The sequence below is a fragment of the Ranitomeya imitator genome, chromosome 1 (assembly GCF_032444005.1).
Source record: "Ranitomeya imitator isolate aRanImi1 chromosome 1, aRanImi1.pri, whole genome shotgun sequence".
NCBI lineage: Eukaryota > Metazoa > Chordata > Amphibia > Anura > Dendrobatidae > Ranitomeya > Ranitomeya imitator.
Genome location: NC_091282.1, coordinates 930641016 through 930658153, shown reverse-complemented (window position 1 = coordinate 930658153; position 17138 = coordinate 930641016). Strand labels below are relative to the sequence as shown.

The 17138-nt window shown below is 43.5% G+C and overlaps 1 protein-coding gene across 15 annotated transcripts in view; it reads right to left on the bottom strand.

Moving 5' to 3' along the window:
• Window positions 1–17138, bottom strand: part of BMPR1B (bone morphogenetic protein receptor type 1B) — an 899743-nt gene that overhangs the window by 552307 nt on the left and 330298 nt on the right. For 9 of the 15 annotated variants that reach the window (XM_069743585.1, XM_069743593.1, XM_069743590.1 and 6 more), the window contains one exon: window positions 9531–9571. The exons of the other annotated variants lie outside the window; for them this stretch is intronic. The gene's annotated coding sequence lies outside the window, so the exon portion shown is untranslated. The remainder of the gene's footprint in view (window positions 1–9530; window positions 9572–17138) is intronic. 15 annotated transcript variants of the gene reach the window in all.

Sequence of the window (17138 nt, the reverse complement as noted above, 5' to 3'; positions counted from 1 at the left end):
CCGACAACGATCCGGATCGCTGCAGCGTCGCTGTTTGGTCGCTGGAGAGCTGTCACACAGACCGCTCTCCAGCGACCAACGATGCCGGTAACCAGGGTAAACATCGGGTAACTAAGCGCAGGGCCGCGCTTAGTAACCCGATGTTTACCCTGGTTACCATCCTAAAAGTAAAAAAAACAAACACTACACACTTACCTACAGCCGTCTGTCCTCCAGCGCTGTGCTCTGCACTCCTCCTGTACTGGCTGTGAGCACAGCGGCCGGAAAGCAGAGCGGTGACGTCACCGCTCTGCTTTCCGGCTGACCGACGCTCACAGACAGTACAGGAGGAGTGCAGAGCACAGCGCCGAGGACAGACGGCTGTAGGTAAGTATGTAGTGTTTGTTTTTTTTACTTTTAGGATGGTAACCAGGGTAAACATCGGGTTACTAAGCGCGGCCCTGCGTTTAGTTACCCGATGTTTACCCTGGTTACCAGTGAAGACATCGCTGAATCGGTGTCACACACGCCGATTCAGCGATGTCTGCGGGGAGTCCAGCGACGAAATAAAGTTCTGGACTTTCTTCCCCGACCAGCGACAGCACAGCAGGATCCTGATCGCTGCTGCCTGTCACACTGGACGATATCGCTAGCGAGGACGCTGCAACGTCACGGATCGCTAGCGATATCGTCTAGTGTGACGGTACTTTTATACAATATAGAGACTCCTTTTTTTCCAGCCAATTGGCTTAGCGGCCTAGCAGGATGGATTATTTTCGGTGTTTTACAGACTTGTTTGCAAATTTTGTTGCTTTACTTATTCTTTTATGTAGCCGTAAAAGCGCTAATATATATATTACCTAAGCTATGGAATAATGTAGGTGTAGAAAAAAATCTAAGGCTGAACCTTCTGTAGTGTATCATAGGCCCCGTATGGCCACTGCTGATGGGGAAGTTGAGTGTCCACACTGAGGGTGGATGGGCGAAGCAGGTAGGAAGTCCCCTTGTGGGTACTAGACCCATGAGACAGTAGCTCTTTTGTGGACATCAGCTGACCCCGTAGCAGAGGTTATACCATTTACAAAAGGGGGAAATTGATATAGAAGGGTTAATAGTTTGCCTTTAGCTACTTTGCCTTTAAGTGCCTTTTGCCTTTAAGTGTTAGAATTACTAGAATCTGTTGACTCAGTAGTCTGACAGTCTCCTCTTCAAGGAGACTGTACTTCTTATCATGTATGTTCTCAAGAGTCAGTACAACATATTCTGGGTTATGGTAAATAAAGTATGACCCTGGGTGATGGTGGGGGCTACATGAGTTACATTGAAATGCATTATGTGTAAATGGTATAAAATATTGCTTCTTGCTCTATTACTTCAGATAAAAGTGACTTGCTCACAGGATATGTGTGAGGTGTCTTTTTGTCTCCAAGCGCGCTTGTAAAATGACGGGCGTAACTCCACAAATTGGCCCTCACTGGTGATCTGTCAGCTGACGTTGGTCAGAACGAAAACAGCTATAACACCAGTCATAGCCTAAGGAAAAGAGGGGCATACAGCGGTATATAGTACCGTATGCTTACAAAAGAAGGGAAGCAATTCATTGCTCATCCAACGACTATAATGAAGTTCCGTGATCGAAGATTCTAAAACTCCTACAGTACCATGAGACACTTAGAACGACTTAATAGCTCCTGCCAGTGAAATACTGTTGAACTTCATAAATCAGAAGCACGCAACAACAACAAAAGTAAAAAATAGAGAATAAAAAATAATTTTTCCACTAGATACCAAATATAAGCTAATGTATTGGCATTTTATATGGTCTATGTGTCTCACCCAAGGGCTCAAATATTGGTATGGAAGTATGACTGATTTGGATTAACTAAAAAGGCTATAATACACATATCAGTATTCTAACAGTCGGCTACTATTATGTCTGTCAGAAACAATTTTACTTGGAACTTTGTCACTCAAACCAGTACATCTATACACTATGGCTCACTTTCTACCCAGACAACAAGGGATATACTATGATTTCATTCCTGTGGTAAAGTTTGAAGGTTTCCTATGTTTTTGTGGCACTTTTATGAATGCTAACAGCCTGATGGTGTAAATAGAGTGTATTTCCAATCAGGGTGCTGCCTGTATGTGGTTTGTAGGGCACTCCTAACTGCTGCACAAGATCTAAGGATCGCAGGTATTTATGTGAGCAAAAATAGTCCTTAGGGGTAATTCTCTGCTCTCATAAATATTTATGGAAGTCATCTTCCACCGGAGCTCACCCCTTTCCACTGTATTTGCGAGACTGGAAATCGTAAAAAGAGGGTGTGACTGTTATGTCGGAGCCGGCAGCATAAAATTTGTCATCAGTCTGGAACTAAAATATATGACCATCAATTGTATTAAATGTCACTAGGTGGAAACAAAAAAAAATATATAAAGGCTTTTGTTCAAAACATGCATATTTGGGGTCGGTTTATTTTCTTTTTCATTAAATATCAACAGCTAAACTGTACTTTCCTGATGACTCCTTTTTGGCAATGGCCACTAATGGTGCAAATATTTTCCAAACGGATATTAAATATGTTTTTCAAAAAAAGTAACACCCACCCTACAATAAGTAATTGGTAACAGAATAAAATGCTGGATAGTGCAGTGATAATGGGAAATAGTGTATGGAAGTCTAGGCTCCGCACAGGAACTGCATCTGCTTATCTGACTCATTCACACACACTTTGTAACATTTTCATTTCTGTTCTCAAGTTGTTCGCCCAACATGTTATAATAAATACAAATTCAGACTCACTGTTTATCCATTGTATAATATTACTACAACAACAAACCACCGAGAGCAACTAATAAAAGCTTGCTCAGCAGTCCACAGCCTCTGCCATCCACGTTCCTCTTGGCAATACAAACTTTTGTAAAGGTGGTGAAACTCCAAGCTGTGTGCCAAATGCATCATACTGACAATACAGTTTTGCCTGCAAATGATTAATAAAATATGTTCCAAGTCTGTCTTTGGAAAGGTCGATTTCCTACGTGCACTGCAATACTGAAAAGCTAAAAATTCAGAGAGCAATACTTATTGCTAAGCATGTTTTGTAAAAATGGGAGGGACTCGTAATGACACAGTAATGATTTAATACACATTAACCCCTTCATGACCCAGCCTATTTTGACCTTAAAGACCTTGCCGTTTTTTGCAATTCTGACCAGTGTCCCTTTATGAGGTAATAACTCAGGAACGCTTCAATGGATCCTAGCGGTTCTGAGATTGTTTTTTCGTGACATATTGGGCTTCATGTTAGTGGTAAATTTAGGTCAATAAATTCTGTGTTTATTTGTGATAAAAACGGAAATTTGGCGAAAATTTTGAAAATTTCGCAATTTTCACATTTTGAATTTTTATTCTGTTAAACCAGAGAGTTATGTGACACAAAATAGTTAATAAATAACATTTCCCACACGTCTACTTTACATCAGCACAATTTTGGAAACAAAAATTTTTTTTTGCTAGGAAGTTATAAGGGTTAAAATTTGACCAGCGATTTCTCATTTTTACAACGAAATTTACAAAACCATTTTTTTTAGGGACCACCTCACATTTGAAGTCAGTTTGAGGGGTCTATATGGCTGAAAATACCCAAAAGTGACACCATTCTAAAAACTGCACCCCTCAAGGTGCACAAAACCACATTCAAGAAGTTTATTAACCCTTCAGGTGCTTCACAGCAGCAGAAGCAACATGGAAGGAAAAAATGAACATTTAACTTTTTAGTCACAAAAATGATTTTTCAGCAACAATTTTTTTATTTTCCCAATGGTAAAAGGAGAAACTGAACCACGTAAGTTGTTGTCCAATTTGTCCTGAGTACGCTGATACCTCATATGTGGGGGTAAACCACTGTTTGGGCGCACGGCAGGGCTTGGAAGGGAAGGAGCGCCATTTGACTTTTTGAATGAAAAATTGGCTGCACTCTTTAGCGGACACCATGTCACATTTGGAGAGCCCCCGTGTGCCTAAAAATTGGAGCTCCCCCACAAGTGACCCCATTTTGGAAACTAGACGCCCCAAGGAACTTATCTAGATGCATAGTGAGCCCTTTAAACCCCCAGGTGCTTCACAAATTGATCCGTAAAAATGAAAAAGTACTTTTTCTTCACAAAAAAATTCTTTTAGCCTCAATTTTTTCATTTTCACATGGACAACAGGATAAAATGGATCCTAAAATTTGTTTGGCAATTTCTCCTGAGTACACCGATACTTCACATGTGGGGGTAAACCATTGTTTGGGCACATGGTAAGGCTCGGAAGGGAAGGAGCGCCATTTGACTTTTTGAATGAAAAATTATCTCCATCGTTAGCGGACACCATGTCGCGTTTGGAGAGACCCTGTGTGCCTATGCAATGGAGCTCCCCCACAAGTGACCCCATTTTGGAAACTAGACCCCCCAAGGAACTTATCTAGATGCATACTGAGCACTTTAAACCCCCAGGTGCTTCACAGAAGTTTATAATGCAGAGCCATGAAAATAAAAAATAATTTTTCTTTTCTCAAAAATGATTTTTTAGCCTGGAATTTCCTATTTTGCCAATGGTAATAGGAGAAATTGGACCACAAATGTTGTTGTCCAGTTTGTCCTGAGTATGCTGATACCTCATATGTGGGGGTAAACCACTGTTTGGGCGCACGGCAGGGCTCAGAAGGGAAGGCACGCCATTTGGCTTTTTAAATGGAAAATTATCTCCAATCATTAGCGGACACCATGTCGCGTTTGGAGAGCCCCTGTGTGCCTAAACATTGGAGATCCCCCACAAATTACCCCATTTTGGAAACTAGACCCCCAAAGGAACTAATCTAGATGTGTAGTGAGCACTTTGAACCCTCAAGTGCTTCACAGAAGTTTATAACGCAGAGCCATGAAAATAAAAAAAAAAATTATTTTCTCAAAAATGAATTTTAGCCCGCAATTTTTTATTTTCCCAAGGGTAACAGGAGAAATTTGACCCCAAAAGTTGTTGTCCAGTTTCTCCTGAGTACGCTGATACCCCATATGTGGGGGTAAACCACTGTTTAGGCACATGCTGGGGCTCGGAAGTGAAGTAGTGACGTTTTGAAATGCAGACTTTGATGGAATGCTCTGTGGGCATCACGTTGCATTTGCAGAGCCCCTGATGTGGCTAAACAGTAGAAACCCCCCACAAGTGTCCCCATTTTGGAAACTAGACCCCGAAAGGAACTTATCTAGATGTGAGGTGAGCACTTTGAACCCCCAAGTGCTTCACAGAAGTTCATAACACAGAGCAGTGAAAATAATAAATACGTTTTCTTTCCTCAAAAATAATTTTTTAGCCCAGAATTTTTTATTTTCCCAAGGGTTACAGGAGAAATTGGACCACAAAAGTTGTTGTCCAGTTTCTCCTGAGTACGCTGATACCCCATGTGTGGGGGTAAACCACTGTTTGGGCACACGTGGGGGCTCAGAAGGGAAGTAGTGACTTTTGAAATGCAGACTTTGATGGAATGCTCTGTGGGCATCACGTTGCGTTTGCAGAGCCCCTGATGTGGCTAAACAGTAGAAACCCCCCACAAGTGTCCCCATTTTGGAAACTAGACCCCGAAAGGAACTTATCTAGATGTGAGGTGAGCACTTTGAACCCCCAAGTGCTTCACAGAAGTTCATAACACAGAGCAGTGAAAATAATAAATACGTTTTCTTTCCTCAAAAATAATTTTTTAGCCCAGAATTTTTTATTTTCCCAAGGGTTACAGGAGAAATTGGACCACAAAAGTTGTTGTCCAGTTTCTCCTGAGTACGCTGATACCCCATGTGTGGGGGTAAACCACTGTTTGGGCACACGTGGGGGCTCAGAAGGGAAGTAGTGACTTTTGAAATGCAGACTTTGATGGAATGGTCTGCGGGCGTCACATTGCGTTTGCAGAGCCCCTGGTGTGCCTAAACAGTAGAAACCCCCCACAAGTGACCCCATTTTGGAAACTAGACCCCCCAAGGAACTTATCTAGATATGTGGTGAGCACTTTGAACCCCCAAGTGCTTCACAGACGTTTACAACGCAGAGCCGTGAAAATAAAAAATCATTTTTCTTTCCTCAAAAATGATGTTTTAGCAAGCAATTTTTTATTTTCTCAAGGGTAACAGGAGAAATTGGACCCCAGTAATTGTTGCGCAGTTTGTCCTGAGTATGCTGGTACCCCATTTGTGGGGGTAAACCACTGTTTGGGCACATGTCGGGGTTCGGAAGTGAGAGAGCACCATTTGAATTTTTGAATACAAGATTGGCTGGAATCAATGGTGGCGCCATGTTGCGTTTGGAGACCCCCTGAAGTGCCTAAACAGTGGAAACCCCTCAATTCTACCTCCAACACACCCCTAACCCTTATCCCAACTGTAGCCGTAACCCTAATCACAACCCTAACCCCAACACACCCCTAACCACAACCCTAACCCCAACACACCCCTAACCCTAACCACAACCCTAATTCCAACCCAACCCTAAGGCTATGTGCCAACGTTGCGGATTCGTATGAGATTTTTCAGCACCATTTTTGAAAAATCCGCGGGTAAAAGGCACTGCGTTTTACCTGTGGATTTACCGTGGATTTCCAGTGTTTTTTGTGCGGATTTCACCTGTGGATTCCTATTGAGGAACAGGTGTAAAACGCTGCGGAATCCGCACAAAGAATTGGCATGCTGCGGAAAATACAACGCAGCGTTCCCGCGCTGTATTTTCTGCACCATGGGCACAGCGGATTTGGTTTTTCATATGTTTACATGGTACTGTAAACCTGATGGAACACTGCTGCGAATCCGCAGCCAAATCCGCACCGTGTGCACATAGCCTAATTCTAAAGGTATGTGCACACGCTGCAGAAAATGCTGCGGATCCGCAGCAGTTTCCCATGAGTTTACAGTTCAATGTGAACCTATGGGAACCAAAAATCGCTGTACACATGCTGCGGAAAAACTGCACGGAAACGCAGCGGTTTACATTCCGCAGCATGTAACTTCTTTCTGCGGATTCCGCAGCGGTTTTACAACTGCTCCAATAGAAAATCGCAGTTGTAAAACCGCAGTGAAATGCGCAGAAAAACCGCGGTAAATCCACGATAAATCGGCAGCGGTTTAGCACTGTGGATTTTTCAAATCCGCTGCGGAAAAATCCGCATAGGACCAGAATACGTGTGCACATACCGAAACCCTAACCCTAGCCCCTACCCCTAACCCTACCCCTAACCCTACCCCTACCCCTAACCCTACCCCTAACCCTAGTTCTTACCCCAACCTTAGTGAAAAAAAAAAAAAAAATTCTTTATTTTTTTTATTGTCCCTATCTATGGGGGTGACAAAGGGGGGGGTCATTTACTATTTTTTTTATTTTGATCACTGAGATATAACCTATCTCAGTGATCAAAATTCACTCTGGAACGAACCTGCCGGCCGGCAGATTCGGCGGGCGCACTGCACATGCGCCCGCCATTTTGGAAGATGGCGGCGCCCAGGAAAGAAGACGGACGGACCTCGGGCGGCTAGGTAAGTATAAGGGGGGGAGATCAGGGCACGGGGGGGGGGGCGTCGGAGCACGGGGGGTGGATCGGAGCATGGGGGGGTGGATCGGAATACGGGAGGGAGGATTGGAGCACGGGGGAGGATTGGAGCACGGGGTGGGGGATCGCTGTGCGGGGGGGTGGATCGGAGCACGGGGGGGGTCGCTGTGTGCGGGGGGGGATCGGAGTGCGGGGGGGTTTGATTGGAGCGCGGGGGGTGTGATTGGTGCACGGGGGGAGCGGGCAGGAGGACGGGGGAGCGGAGCACAGGACCGAGGGGAGCGGACCACAGATCGGGGGGCTGGGGGGGCGATCGGTGGGGTGGGGTGGGTGCACATAAGTGTTTCCAGCCATGGCCGATGATATTGCAGCATCGGCCATGGCTGGATTGTAATATTTCACCAGTTTTTTAGGTGAAATATTACAAATCGCTCTGATTGGCAGTTTCACTTTCAACAGCCAATCAGAGCGATCGTAGCCACGAGGGGGTGAAGCCACCCCCCCTGGGCTAAACTACCACTCCCCCTGTCCCTGCAGATCGGGTGAAATGGGAGTTAACCCTTTCACCCGATCTGCAGGGACGCGATCTTTCCATGACGCATATGCTGCGTCATGGGTCGGAATGGCACCGACTTTCATGACGCAGCGTATGCGTCAAAGGTCGGGAAGGGGTTAAACAGGATTTGCCAGATACCTGACAAACGTGCACCTCACAGAAAAGCACATGATAAATGCGCACCTAATGTCTGCAAGATTATTCTTCTCTCTGACCACATTTTAAATATTTTTTAGATACAATGATTTTTTCTAAAGTAAGCCAATTTTTTTTCTAAACCATATAAGTGCCAAAAAATAAAAAAAATAATACATTGTAGCTGAGCTCAATATCCAGCTAACTTTTACCCCTTCACCCCAAAGCCTGTGTTCACTTTCCTGACCAGACCAAATTTAACAATTCTAACTAGTGTCACTGTATGTTGTAATAACTGAAGCAGATAGCAGTGATTCTGAGATTGTTTTTTGGTGACATATTGTACTTCATATTACTGGTAAATTTTTGATCTATGTGACTTGTTTTATTTATGTAACATTTTTCAATTTTCAAACTTTGAATTTTTATACCCATAAACTACCATATATACTCATGTATAAGCCGAGTTTTTTGGCACTTTTTTTTGTGCTAAAAAACATGCCCTCGGCTTATACACAAGTCCCAGAAGCTGGCGGGGGGAGGGAGAGCGGCGGGTCACAGGAGGCAGGATCCGGCAGCTGCAGCTAAAGCCTGTACCCACTGCTAAAGAGAAATGAATATTCACTGCACTGGCAGTGATTATTCAAATCTCTTATAGCACGCACAGTATCAGCTACAGCCGCCAGTTTCCAGCCGGGCTAGCAATGGGTGCCCGCTCATTTAGGTAATGAATATTCACCTCTCTCCACTCCCATAGGTGTGACAAGAGGTGAATATTCATTCCCTTAATGAGTGGGGACACTTGATCGCCCAGCCGCAGTAGCTGCTGGCGCTGGAACAAGATGCTGCGAGGCAGCACATGGAAGATAAGTAGGATGGTTTTTTTATGCGTTTCTCATGGGGGTGTTGCACACAAGGCTAGGGATGAGAAGCCATGCATATAAGGATAGGGATGAGGAGCCATGCATACAAGGCTAGGGATGAGGAGCCATGCATACAAGGATAGGGATGAGGAGCCATGTAGACAAGGATGGGGATAAGGAGCCATGCCTATAAGGATGAGGATTATGAGCCATGCATATAAGGATGGGGATGAGGAACCATGCAGACAAGAATAGGGATGAGGAGCAATGCATACAAGGATAGGAATGAGGAGCCATGCAGACAAGGATGGGGATAAGGAACCGTGCATACAAAGATGGGGATAATGGGGATGAGGAGCCATGCAGACAAGGATGGGGATGAAGAGGCTGTGCATACCAGGAAAGGGATGAGGGGACAATGCATACCTGGCTTATACTCGAGCTTCACAGAATTTTATAATGTTGAGCTGCGAAAATGAAAAAATACATTTTTTCAGACAAAAATGTTGCTTGAGCCTCAAATTTTCATTTTCACAAAGGTAACGGCAATTTCACTTGAGTACACCAATACCTCATATGTGGTGGAAAACTACTGTGTGGGCACAGGGCAGGGCTCGGAATAGAAGGAGCGCCAATTGAATTCTGGAGTGAAATTTTGACTCTAATAGATTGCAGATGCCATGTTGTATTTGAAGACCCCTGACTTGCCTTAGCAGCATAAAACTCTGCAAATGATGCCATTTTTAAAACTACAACTCAGGAGGAATTTAGGGGTGTAGTAAGCATTGTTAACACTCAGGCAATACACAGAATTGCATAACATTGGGTATGAGTAAACGGAAAATTACCATTTTGTCCATTAAAATGTTGCAAAAGGAATAATAAGAGAAAAATAAACTGTAAAATTTGTTGTGCAATTTCTCCTGAGTGCACAAACATGTGGTCAAAAACTACTTTGGAGGCACAGTGCAAAGCTAAGAAGGAAAGAAGTGCCATATTGGGTTTTGCTGGAATGGCTTGAGGGTGCCATGTCACAGTAGCAAAGCCCCTGAGGTGCCAGAATAGAAGAATCCCTCATAAGTGACACCATTTTACAAACTGCACCTCTTAATGAATTCGTATAAAGATGCAGTGATCATATTGACACCACGGGTGTGTCACAACATTTTATACCATTGGGCAGTAAAGAAAAAATAATTACATTTTTACCAATAAATTTTGTTTTAGCCACAGATGTTACATTTTCACACAGAGAAATTGCACTAAAATTTGTCACACTATTACTGCTGAACGCTGCAATACCCCGTATCTCGCTGTACAGTACTGCTTAGTCGCACAGCGAGACTCGGGAGGGAAGGAGTGCTATTTGACTCTTGGAGAACAGATTATCATAGAATAGTTTGCGGGCTCCATATACAGAGACCTCAAATGCCAGAAAAACAGAATTCCCCCTCAAGTGACACCATTTTCGAAATTACATCCTCCTTGGAATATATCTACAATTTTGATTTTACTGGGGTTCCCCAGAAACAAGCAGCATTGGATGTTGTAAATCTCATTATAGTGCATAGGATGTTGTAGTGCCCATACATTAAGCCCAGTTCATGTTTCTGGTGAGATGCACCCTAAAAATTAATCAGGCTACAGAAATACCAAACATGTGGACACTAAATGTAGTTTAGGCACACTGTGGGGCTCCGAAAGGAGGGGGAGCATTTGGATTTGGGAGCAGGGGGTTTGTTGGATTTCTTTTTGGGGAGAGGAGTCAGCATTTTTCCAGAGCCTTTATGTTACCCTTAACATGGAAGCCCCCTATATTTCCATTGACAGATGACGTACCTGTATGGGAACTTGCTTTTTTGTACTGTATGTTCAGCAGTGTCCTTTTCAGAGGTGCACAAAACTAGGGTTTCATCTGAATAACGTATTTCAGAACTTTACACAGAAACACCCGTATAAGAGCTCCACGAAGTGCGCAGGATAAATGCGAGGCCAAGAATTGGTTTTATTTATTTTTTACATCATTCCTCATGTGATAAAAGTGAAAAGTCGTCATTATTCTTTGGGTCAGTGCAATTAAAGCAATACCTGATTTATATTATTTTTTATGTTAGGCTGGTATCACACACTAAAAAATATTTCTTTTTACAAAATAAAGTTTTTGCTTAGTCACATTTTGAGAGCTATCATTTTTCTATATTTCTGCAGACAGTTAGCTTGTGTTTGCGGGATGAGTTGACATTTTTATTGGTACAATTTTGGGGCACATAACATTTTTTCATTGCTCTCTAGTCTGATTATTGGGAGGCAGAATGAACAAAAACCCACCATTCAAGAAATGCTTTTTCTTGTTTTTTTTTTATATGCCGCTCACAGTGTGGTAAAAGTGATAAGACAACTTTATTCTTTGGGTCAGTACGATTACAGTGATACCACATTTATATACCGGATTTTTCAGATTATAAGACGCACTTTAATTCCCCCGATTTTGGGGGTAAAATGAGGGAGGGTCTTATAATCTGAGTCATGGCTGTACTAGCTCAAAACGGTGCTTCTACTCGATACTGAGCAGAGAGTCTGAATACTTATGACCATGTGATATTTCAGTTTTTCTTTTTTAATAAATTTGCAAAAATTACTACATTTCAGTTATTTTTCAGTCAAGATGGGGTGCAGAATGTACATTAATGAGAAAAAAATGAACTTTTTTGAATATACCAAATGGCTGCAATAAAACTAAGAGTAAGAAATTTAAAGGGGTATGAATACTTTCCGTACCCACTGTATTTGCACTGGTTCAATATGTACTGAGCCATACCTATTGTACTAAGTTATCCCTCTGATTCTTTGGAAATCAACAGATAATGACTCCATTTTACTCTGAATATAAATTGTGTAATATACAGGATTTCAACTGTGGCTTGCGAAAGTATTCACCCCTTGGCATTTTTCTTGTTTTGCTACCTTGCAACCTGGAATTTCACTGTTCTTTTGAGACTTTGCATCAGTTCAAATAAAGAACATGCCTACAACTGTGAACAAGCAAACAACAAAAAGAAAAATAACTGAAAACTTCAATGTGCATAACCACTTACCCCCCTAAAGTCAGTACTTAGAACAGCCTCCTTTTGCGGCAATTACAGCTGCAACTTCCTTTGGATAATTCTCTATGAGCTTTCCACATATTGCCACTGGGATTTTTGCCCATTCCTCCAGGCTCTCAAGTGGATTAAGGTCTGGGCTTTAACTAGGCCACTACAAAACATTTACACATTTCCCATTAAACCACTCGAGTGTTGCTTTAGCAGTATGCTTTGGGTCATTGACTTGTTGGAAGGCGAACCTTCGTCCCAGTCTCAAATCAGTGACAGACAAACAGATTTTGCTCAAGAATATCCCTGTATTTCGCACCATCCATCCTCTCCTGGACTTGGATCATTTTCGCTGTCCCTGCTGCCAAAAAAACATGTCCAAAGCATGATGCTGCCACCACCATATTTTACTGTGGAGATCATAGGCTTGGGGTGATGAGATGTGTTAGATTGCAGCCTCATATATCTTTCACCTTGTTGGACAAAAAGTTCAATTTTGGCCTTAACGGACCACAGCATCGTCCTTCTTACATTTGGGGAGTATGCCACGTGTCTTTTGGCAAAAGTCAAAATGAGTCTTATAATTTTTGTGTTTATGGAAGAGTGAGCAGAAAAAAGCTTTTACTTAAAGGCCACCTCTATGAAGTTTACGACTTATTGCGGTGGTATGGACAGATACTTCAGTCTCTGCTTGGGAAATCTGCAGCTCCTTAAGGCTAAGTGCACACGTTCAGGAGTTTTCGCGTTTTTTTTTTTCACTTTTTTTGCTATAAAAATGCGATAAAACCGTGAAAAAAATGAGTACATTAAGCATCTTATTATTAGAATGCAATTCGCAATTTTTGTGCACATGTAGCGTTTTTTTCCACGGCAGAATCGCATTCCGGAAAAAAACGCAGCTTGTTCATTCCTTGTGCGGAAACGCGGGGATTCCGCACACATAGGAATGCATTGATCCGCTTACTTCCCGCATGCAGGAAGTAAGCGGATCATGCGCGGTTGGTACCCACGGTGGAGGAAAGGAGACTCTCCTCCAGGCCCTGGGAACCATATAATTGTTAAAAAAAACTGTAAAACTTATTTTGATCACAAAGGGTTCATCATCAAACCCTGTTTAAAGTGGTGCAACTAATGTGCTGCAATAAAGACAGATGCCTTGTTGGTATCATGATCTAGTAGATCACTCTAAAAAAAATCAAACAGAGGACTGTGCCTGGTCTGTGAGTGACTAAACAGAAGGCAAGAAGATTTTACAATTGCAGAAGCCCTGCAATGACCTTTTGATTTAAGACAGCTGAGGATCAAGGAGTAAAATATTAAGGGGTGAGGGATTATTTCATGAATATTGTTTCTTATGTAATTAAGTGAAGTAATAAAGATGAAAGATCTTTATTAAGAGTCAACATCACAAAGTAACTAAGTCTCCAGAGATAATCCCACTAAACCAAAGCACGACATGTGAAATGAGGAATTAATAGAATTGCTATTTTTGGAAAAGAGAAATAAAAGGACAAAAAATATAACTGTGCTGCAACATAAAAATGAGGATTTCTTTTATTTCTCTTTAATTGTATTAGGTAGTATTTCACATTATTCATAACTTGGATATATAGTCTAGTAGTCTATGTAGAAATGTATTACTAGTAGAATCAAGACATAAATGTGGTTCTGAGGCCACTAGAAACAATCTGCAAAATCCACAAACCTGATAATCAATACCGTATATACTCGAGTATAAGCCGAGATTTTCAGCCCATTTTTTGGGGCTGAAAGTCCCCCTCTCGGCTTATACTCGAGTCATATACCCGGGGGTCGGCAGGGGAGGGGGAGCGGGGGCTGTGTAGTCATACTTACCTGCTCCCAGCGCGGTCCCTGCAGTCCCTGGCTTCTCCGGCGCTGCAGATTCTTCCTGCACTGAGCGGTCACATGGCACCGCTCATTACAGAAATGAATAGGCAGCTCCACCCCCATAGGGGAGGAGCCGCATATTCATTGCTGTAAATGATCGGTGCCATGTGACCGCTCAATTACAGGAAGAAGCTGCAGCGCCGGAGAAGCCAGGGACTGCAGGGACCGCGCCGCAGCAGGTAAGGGGAGCGCAGCGCTATAATTACCTGCTCCTCGCTCCGGCTCCGTCTGCAGCGTCCTCTAGCAATGACGCTCAGGTTAGAGGGCGCTGTGACGTAGTCAGTGCGCGCCCTCTGCTGAGCGTCAGTGCTGGAGACGGAGCCGCAGAGGAGCAGGTAATTATTGAAAGCGCCGGCGTCCTGAGAAGAGAGGTGAGTATGTGATTTTTTTTTTTTTTTTATGGCAGCACCAGCAGCATTCTAAGGAGCACCTATGGGGCCATAAAGGTGCAGAGCATGTAAGGGGCACAGCATTATAAGGAGCACCTATGGGGCCATAAAGGTGCAGAGCATATAAGGGGCACAGCATTATAAGGAGCATCTATGGGGCCATAAAGGTGCAGAGCATATAAGGGGCACAGCATTATAAGGAGCACCTATGGGGCCATAAAGGTGCAGAGCATATAAGGGGCACAGCATTATAAGGAGCATCTATGGGGCCATAAAGGTGCAGAGCATATATGGGGCACAGCATTATAAGGAGCACCTATGGGGCCATAAAGGTGCAGAGCATATAAGGGGCACAGCATTATAAGGAGCACCTATGGGGCCATAAAGGTGCAGAGCATATATGGGGCACAGCATTATAAGGAGCACCTATGGGGCCATAAAGGTGCAGAGCATATATGGGGCACAGCATTATAAGGAGCACCTATGGGGCCATAAAGGTGCAGAGCATATAAGGGGCACAGCATTATAAGGAGCACCTATGGGGCCATAAAGGTGCAGAGCATATAAGGGGCACAGCATTATAAGGAGCATCTATGGGGCCATAAAGGTGCAGAGCATATATGGGGCACAGCATTATAAGGAGCACCTATGGGGCCATAAAGGTGCAGAGCATATAAGGGGCACAGCATTATAAGGAGCACCTATGGGGCCATAAAGGTGCAGAGCATATATGGGGCACAGCATTATAAGGAGCACCTATGGGGCCATAAAGGTGCAGAGCATATATGGGGCACAGCATTATAAGGAGCACCTATGGGGCCATAAAGGTGCAGAGCATATATGGGGCACAGCATTATAAGGAGCACCTATGGGGCCATAAAGGTGCAGAGCATATATGGGGCACAGCATTATAAGGAGCACCTATGGGGCCATAAAGGTGCAGAGCATATATGGGGCACAGCATTATAAGGAGCACCTATGGGGCCATAATCAAAGGTGCAGAGCATATATGGCACAGCATTATAAGGAGCATCTATGGGGCCATAATCAACGGTGCAGAGCATTCTATATAGCACAGTTGTATATGGAGCATCTATGGGGCAATAATGAACGGTATGGAGCATCTATTTTTATTTTTGAAATTCACCGGTAAATGCTGCATTTTCTACCCTAGGCTTATACTCGAGTCAATAAGTTTTCCCAGTTTTTTGTGGCAAAATTAGGGGGGTCGGCTTATACTCGGGTCGGCTTATACTCGAGTATATACGGTAGATTAGATCCTACTGATCATGGGATAAGAGGAATTCTAGTGTAAAAACCTATAGATCACAATTTGAAACAGATAAATGCTAAATGCATTAATGGTCTTTTAAATTATAAAAACCCTATATTTTGTTATTCACCTGTCCCAAGACACCAGCAGCGGACCATGTTCCCTTCACGTATGACCACCTCCATCCCTGCCAAGTATATCAAGCAACTTGGCAATGTCCTCCGACATCATCACTCTAGGCTTTTTCAAACCAGCAGAGTCCAAGTGCTTGGGTATGAAGTAGCTTTGTTTCACTTGGCTCAGCTAAAGCCAGGTGCCTATCCATCCTTCAGTTACTCTTGACGTACATGCTACTGCTAGCATTATTTCCAACTTCAGTCCAGTTTGCCTAGGGTTCTCCACATCAATCTCTTAGCAAGTTACCAACTTCTCACAACTGTTCTGGCTCCTGAACAGACCAGACCTGGCCTCTGCAATCAAGGTAATGCATTTCTTCAAATATTTTTTTTTTAATTTGCCTATACTTCATTGATTTCCTGCGATTAACTGATGCCTTAAGGTACCTTCACACATAACGATATCGTTAACGATATCGTTGCTTTTTGTGACGTAGCAACGATATCGTTAAGGAAATCGTTATGTGTGACAGCGACCAACGATCAGGCCCCTGCTGGGAGATCGTTGGTCGCTGAACAAAGTCCAGAACTTTATTTCATCGCTGGATCTCCCGTGGACATCGCTGGATCGGCGTGTGTGACACCGATCCAGCGATGTCTTCACTGGTAACCAGGGTAAACATCGGGTAACTAAGCGCAGGGCCGCGCTTAGTAACCCGATGTTTACCCTGGTTACCAGCGTAAAAGTAAAAAAAAACAAACACTACATACTTACCTACCGCTGTACCCTGTACTGGCTGTGAGCGTCGGTCAGCCGGAAAGCAGAGTGGTGACGTCACCGCTCTGCTTTCCGGCCGCTGTGCTCACAGCCAGTACAGGAGGAAAGCAGAGAAGCAGAGCGCCGGGGACAGACAGCGGTAGGTAAGTATGTAGTGTTTGTTTTTTTTTTACTTTTACGCTGGTAACCAGGGTAAACATCGGGTTACTAAGCGCGGCCCTGCGCTTAGTAACCCGATGTTTACCCTGGTTACCCGGGGACTTCGGGATCGTTGGTTGCTGGAGAGCTGTCTGTGTGACAGCTCTCCAGCGACCAAACAGCGATGCTGCAGCGATCCGGATCGTTGTCGGTATCGCTGCAGCGTCGCTTAATGTGAAGGGGCCTTTACTAGAAGAAAACAGACTGCATTAACTTGTCTATTACACAGCTACTAATACTATTGCCCAGCTGGAAAATGCCAGACAGAACTTACTTATCA